The 7,351-nt window shown below is 33.6% G+C and overlaps 1 pseudogene across 1 annotated transcript in view; it reads right to left on the reverse strand.

Annotated features, from left to right (window-relative positions):
• Nucleotides 1–3,053: 3,053 nt before the first annotated feature.
• LOC147467845 (cytosolic endo-beta-N-acetylglucosaminidase-like) overlaps nt 3,054–7,351 on the reverse strand; it is a 23,834-nt pseudogene continuing 19,536 nt past the window's right edge. Inside the window, exons 9-14 of the transcript XR_015192707.1 lie at nt 7,052–7,217; nt 6,728–6,930; nt 6,487–6,549; nt 5,806–5,900; nt 3,994–4,235; nt 3,054–3,624 (exon numbers count right to left, since the gene is read on the reverse strand). The product of XR_015192707.1 is annotated as a cytosolic endo-beta-N-acetylglucosaminidase-like (transcript). The remainder of the gene's footprint in view (nt 3,625–3,993; nt 4,236–5,805; nt 5,901–6,486; nt 6,550–6,727; nt 6,931–7,051; nt 7,218–7,351) is intronic.

Below are 7,351 nucleotides of genomic sequence, written 5' to 3' on the forward strand. Positions count from 1 at the left end.
GAATTTAGAACTGTACTTGTTTTACATTTTCGTTGGAGTCTTGAAATGTATATACTAATTATGATAATCTTACTTCGTTTTTTTCATAAATTTTGCTGTAAACCGCCGAATGAGATGAATTAAGGACGCTGCAGATAATGCCTATATAGTGCTAATGATATCAACAATGATGATTGTAATAATGATAAAGATGATAATAGTAATCAATAAAAAGTAATGGTAATAGTAGTAGCAATAATGATATTAATAACAATGTTGATAATGATAACAAAAATGATAACAGTGATATTGTTGATGATAATTATATATATATATATATATATATATATATATATATATATATTTTTTTTTTTTTTTTTTTTTTTTTTTTTTTTTTTTTTTTTTTTTTTTTTTTTTTGCTCGTACTCTTCTAATTATGATTTCTCATCTTCTGGTTCAGAAGAATTATTTATCCCCGGTCTCTTTACTTCCGCTCTGCCATCCTCCTCTTCCATTTTGATACATATTTCCGCTTCTTCCATTCCCTTTTTTTTTCATTTTCATCTTACACAGTTTATTATCATATATTTTCTTCTCTTTCTTAATTCGCACCTCGTCCACCTTTTCAATTTTCCTAACTTCTCTTCCTTTCATTTGAGCCTTTGTCTATTCATATTTTATTTTCGGTTCTCTGTACGTCCTCCTGTTTCCCATCTTTACCACGTAGTAGTCCTTCTTCCTCCTTCCCTTCTTTTTCATTTCTTCACAGTCCAAATATTACAGACTTTGCAAGTAGAGATATGACATCTATGAGGGGGCGAAGGAAGCTGCCGATGGTGTCGTGTTTACATGCTGGCAAGTGGTGGTTCAGTAATGGATTAGATATAACATCTGAGCTAGACAGATTTCACTGATTAATTTCTATGGAAAGCCTCGCCGTTTACGATGTGTCAATAGACTTTATGACGATATGCCTGAGATCAAATAATGCCCAGGGTTCAGAAGTAACATGGAATAATTCAACAGCTACGTGGTGTCGTGCAGTAGAAAGTACCGACCTTAATTAAAACTTACGTCTAAAAAACTGGAATATAGCAGAATAGCGACGCATCTGTGGTGTTTCAAGGGGAGTGGGAGTTGGATGGGTAATAAGAAGCAATTCATATTTCAAATGGATAAGGAGTTGACTGTGTAAGAAGAAAGAACCAAACACTAAAAGTGCAAGGCCATATATGCAAGTGGATCTGGGGATAGCAGTACCTTTTACCTCGGCCGTATTTACACTGTTGAAAAGATTTTTCATCTATTACTGTATATCGTGTATTATTGTTGTGGATGCGCACTTTATTGCACTAAGCATGGGAGGGGAGGGGGAGTACACTTCCTGGATCTAGTACTGACACCGCTTGCTTAAGTTGTAACAATATGCATAGCATTATAGCTTTCTTGTAATGTAAACCTCTAGGTCTATCTGGTTTGTCTCTTCAGCACAGGCCCTTTACTGTGGGATGCAATTTTCATCCCCTATACCAATGTGAAAGTGGAATTACCTGGTTAAGATAGTATTTGTTTAGATCAACAAGTTTCAGTGGGGAAGGGATAGGCTAACCGATTGTAAAATTAGGGGACTACAGACTTGAGGGCTTTTACATTTACTAGGACCTTTTGTATTCTACTGGTGCACATACTTTGCAAATAACATCTATTTATGGGTCCACTGATAACCATGTTATTAGTGGAATATGATCCACCAGAAAGACAGTAAAACGGTGTTATAGTATAATCAGAAACAATTCATCAAAGGAATAATAACATACCTAAGAAAATTACCTTTCCATGCTGATACCAGCTACTTTCACAATCAGGAGACATAATTATACCAGTGGTGTACATCTTTGTAGTCCAGGATATTTGGCAAATTAACAAAATTAACATACACAAGAAACAGCTGCATAGATTTAAGATCATATTCTGTATCAGTGAGTGACTTATATCACTTATATCACCTATTATTATGATTATAAATTTACCTGTCCTTCCCTAAAGGTACTACTAACCAATATAACAAATGCCTGGAAATAGCTTCAAGATACAATTACACATCTGTGATGAAGGAATTCCATGCAATATGTGAAATAACCAATTCTACAGGTACTGGTTGTCAAAATACTGGAAGATGCAGGAGGGATGGGTGACCCTCGAGTGAATCACCAGATACTTACAGGCATGCAAGACTTAGAAACTTAGAAAACATGTGGAATTATCTGATGCCTGCATACTTCTTGGTGCACCTAAGCAAATTATTACTGGAATTCTGTCATTCACAATATGCATAGACAAGTACAAATGTGAGAGTGCCTTCTAAAATTAAGTAAATGCTTATACCAACTCTGAGCAGGAAGTTGTTATCTTCATCAGGGTGCAGGTTGACCAGTTATTCTCTCAAACATTAGCAATATGGAAAAAGTGAAAACAATTCTATTGAACCTTAAGCTTCACCATGGCTTAATGCTACAGTAAGCCAGATCACAAAGGTTGCAAGAAAGGCTTTTCACTAAAGTTAACTTTGTGAAATCTCACATAGAGATCAGTAGATCATAAGATATGGCCATCAAGGCCATGGGAAGATTTACATTTACAGGAGATGGGTACTGATTTGATATATTTGCAAGGATTGAAAATATTTTGATAAAATTTATTATTGCAATTCTGATCTAGTTTTTTCTAAAAGATTTCAAGAATGAAAAAAAGGGATTGACACAACAATACTTACTCTCTTAACCCCGTGTGGAGGATTCCAGTAATATCATAGTTTGGGTTTTTGTGGTATATTTAAACATAGGTGGGATATAAGAAGTCACTATTCCATACTTAACCAGCATGTTGTATATCACCAGATAATGAGCATGTGGTCAATTTGTGACTTGACCTCAGAGAGAGAATGTGGCGCAGCCGCACACCGCTCAGAGTTTCCAATTACCCCATTTACTTCACCTCCTTGGACTGGTGGTTATTGGGTGGGAGGAATAAGGGGAGCCTCCCAGTATCAATTACGTCCACACACAGCTCACAGAAACGTCAGTAAATAACATAAACATACACTTTTGGTCTCAATACTGACTGTTTTTCATAAGGTAAAATATATCTTTGAAATATGGCTTAATAAAAAAAATATCAAGGGTTTAACACTATTGTTAAACTGATGCTTCTACATCCTCATCATCATGAGATACTGGAGGTTTGCTCTTCTTCTTATCTGTGCAGTACTAATATGGCATTACAAATAAGGAAAATAAAACCTCAAATATAACAATATTCCTATTTTGTTTAGATTTCAATTTCATTGATACAGTGCACTGAAAGCAGTTCTATACATCATATGTGGAATGCAACAAATTGATAAATCATGAATAATCATTGTAAAATATATAGTGGGAATCAACATTTAAAAAAATAATAAAAGAAATAAGTCTGTCTTAAAGTCATTATTTTCTTTCATCTTGACTGTCTTCACAGTTATTGCTGTAAACCTAAATGCAACGATTGTAGATGTGCAACTCTCCCATGAGCACCGATGCCTCTCCATCTACCCAAAGATCCACCTCACGCACTTCCTTTCCTTCATCCTCCGGAACTGAAAATGTCCTGAAATTGGCAAAAGGAGGTCGAAGGGAGTATATGTCATGGTTCGTTATTTTCTGCTGTGTTGATTTCATAAGTAAACTAACCAGAATGCTGCTTCAGACAAAAAATAATAATTTCGTAATTCATGGTGAAAAAAAGAGGGGAGGGCACTGGGTATTAAGGTTTCAAGCTCCAAAGTTAGGAGGATGTGTATGGCATTTCAGAGGCAATTTCTAAGTATTCTAACACAAAATGTATTATAGACAAATTTCTGTATATAATTTGAAAAAAAAAAATAAAAGAAATAAATAAAAATAACAATAATAACAACATACTGACACCAATACATCACCTACACCCTGGCAACAAGAATACTCGGAAAGCACTCACTTCCGCCTCCAGCCGTTAACAGCAGTGTCCGCCACGAGGCTCGGACAGTTTTCACTTGCCGTCTTCCCCGCATCGTCCTCGTAATGCAGGATAGCTTCTCCATCCGATGGGGCCCAACGGAGTCTCCTACTGTCGGTTTTTGACAAAGATTCACACCGAAGGGGGCTGGAGACATGCTCTGCCATTTGTAGGTTATGGATACCACCAATGCAACCCTCCAGCTGATCTTGCATGTCAACAGCCTTAGAGAGGAGGATCAATCATTTTTTATTTTCCTCGTTTGGTCAATAATTTCATTTGCTATCTGTTAGTATTAGCTTTAGGAAGGAAATCTATTATCATTGTTACCCTTATCTTTGCAATTACTGTTATTAATATGATCACTACTATCATCACCATCATCATTGCTATTAAAATCATTATTATTATCTTCAAAACCATTATCATTATTATCAATATTCTAAATATCATTATTATTATCATTGTCATTATCATTATTATCCTTAAAAGCAATACTATCATCATTACCTTTATTATCATTAATATAAGAAATATTGCTACTGTATACCTACTATAACCATTATTATAATTACATTTATTAAACATGATCATTATTGTTATTACAATTAATATCCCTCATTATCATTATCGTAATAATTAACATAACATATTTATTATTCTCACTGTTATCACTATCTTCCCTGCCACTCCCACTGACACCAGGACCAGGCAGTGTCCATTATGATTTTGCTCTGTTCATTCCTTTATCTCCATTTCTTCCTTTTTTCTTTCTTTTTTTAACATATAGGTGTGCTTAGTCTGTCTGTAAGGCATCTATTGGTAGGTATACAGTAGTTGACCTTGCCTTGAATTTTCAAGAAAATGTTTTTTATTTCTATTATTATCATTATTAAATTTTATTTGTTTGTTATTATTGTAATCATTATTGTTATTATTATATTGCAATTATTATCACTATTGTCATTCCCATTAATATTATTATATCATTCACTTTTATTATAGTTATCATTATTACTATCACTATTGTTATCATTATCATTATTATCACCGTCATTACTATCATTATCACTATTATTAACATTTTCTTATCATTACTTTATTATCATCATTATCATCATTACCATTCTCATTATCATTATCATTATAATCATTCCTATTATTCTCAAAGTTATTATATTATCATTAACATCATTACATACATTTTATAATCATTTTCCTTATAACTTATTATTTTTATCATTCTTCCTACCATTACCATTTTCATCATCATTATTATTATTATCATCATTATCATTAATACTATTATAACTATTATTCTCATAATCACTATCATTATTATCATAATCATTATCATTATTATCATAATCATTCTCATTATTGTTATCATGATCATTATTCTCATTCTCATTATAATTATTATTATCATTATTATGGTTATTGTTATTCTCAATATCATCATAATTATTATTGTTGTTACTGGTATTGTTATCTTATTATAACCATTATTATTATAATTATCCATATCATAATTAGTATTATTATTATCCATATCATTATTATCCTCACTATCATTATCCTAATTATTATTATTATCATTATTATACTATTGTCTTTATCATTATCATCATCATTATCATCAATTCTATTACTATCACCCTGATTATCACAAGGGATAGGTCCTATAAATTGCTTAATATCCCCTTTACCATTACCATCACCATCATCACCTTCACCACTACCTTTATCATCATCCTTATTACTATTACTAAAAGTCTCAATAGCTTAACAAACCTGATCTTGGATAATTTAGAAGTCGTTAACCTTAAACAGGCTCCACCAGAAAAGGCTTGACTCGTAACCAAAGACAAGTTCCCATCAGCATTTTCCTAGAGAAAAATTCATACAATTTTGTAACCATAAACAAGACTAAAATAACTGCTGGAATCCTTTTACATGAAACGATGAAAAATATATCATCAATATCTATCAATTTGCATTCCGTAACTAATAATACATTTATCAAATTGATCAATCTTTAAGGTTTCACTGAGTACTTTGGCAATATTGCTTAATTGCAATACTGGTGACCATTTCATGACAATGGAATATCAGAGTCTGAGGGCTGATAAAGAAATAAAAACAAATCCCTATGATCCTGCTTGTAAGCAGGAGGAATTTGTAAATCCTAAAGGCTAATTTGATTTGAAAAGTTTATATATGTAGAACTATTTACATATACTGCAAAACACCAGTAAAAAGCCTAAACATCTCAATCTACTAATTTTAGAGAGCCATTTCGCAATTCTTTTACTGACCTTTAATGCTCCCCTTATTTGTTGAATTCCAGTGATACCCTTCAAAAAATATCTTTATCAACCAAATGAGATCCTACAGGAAGATCCTCTGAAGTAGCATAGACCCTTAAATGAATCAAAGCATAAGAAATCCAGAAAGATATGTAATTATTCTTACCTGAGACCACAATGGCTGGTACTGCTGTTTGCAGAGGTTATGCCAGCTGTCACTGCATACTACCTGCAGTGATGTATTCACTCATTAGAAGGATATTGTTAAAAAAAACAACTAGTATATCTTTTAACCCAAGAATGGCAATTCATAATAAAATCATGCCTTAATTAATATAATTTTTTCATTACATATACATTCCTAAAAATTCTATCCAGAGACAAGAATCCCTTGGATTGGCACTCACTTCACCCTGAGAAAACAACTCTCCAAAGCCCTGGCAAAATGAGGTCTTAAAAGGAAGATCTTCCGGACCATGATGACAGAGGTGTGGTGACAGGGATTGCCACAGTTGCTCTCGGCCTCTACAAAGTTGTCCTGAGTCTCATACGTCCAATCTTGGGCAAAGATGGCAGCTGACAGATCCTGAGCTCTGACTACTTCTAAGGCCTGTTGTGGAGAATTACAAGTTTAATTCATGAGAACTACAAATTCTGTCAATGGTTTCTCTTCCCCCTGAGCCCTGCATACTTTTAGCATTATCAAAACAAATTTAAGAACCCTGAACTACCTTATGTGTATTGAATTTTCCTCCTTCATAGAAGTTCCTTCCGAACACATCCAGCCCAACCCAGACATCAAATTTCCTTTCACCTGCAGCTTCCCTTGATCGAATAAGGCCATCTTCATTCTAGGTGTAATTGAGGAATATTCCATCACAGACGTCAAAAAACTGCCTGAAATATTACGCAATCCTTTTCTTTTTTGGTGTCAAATAAAACAAATAATTTAACAGTGGCAATATGATTTTCTTTTAGGTGTCTGGTGTGAGGCCTCGCGACCTCCTCCTTCTTACCTTACCCCCCCCCCC

This window comes from Penaeus japonicus, unplaced genomic scaffold (genome assembly GCF_977035675.1).
Source record: "Penaeus japonicus unplaced genomic scaffold, GWHDUDI00000001_assembly GWHDUDI00000033, whole genome shotgun sequence".
Lineage (NCBI taxonomy): Eukaryota > Metazoa > Arthropoda > Malacostraca > Decapoda > Penaeidae > Penaeus > Penaeus japonicus.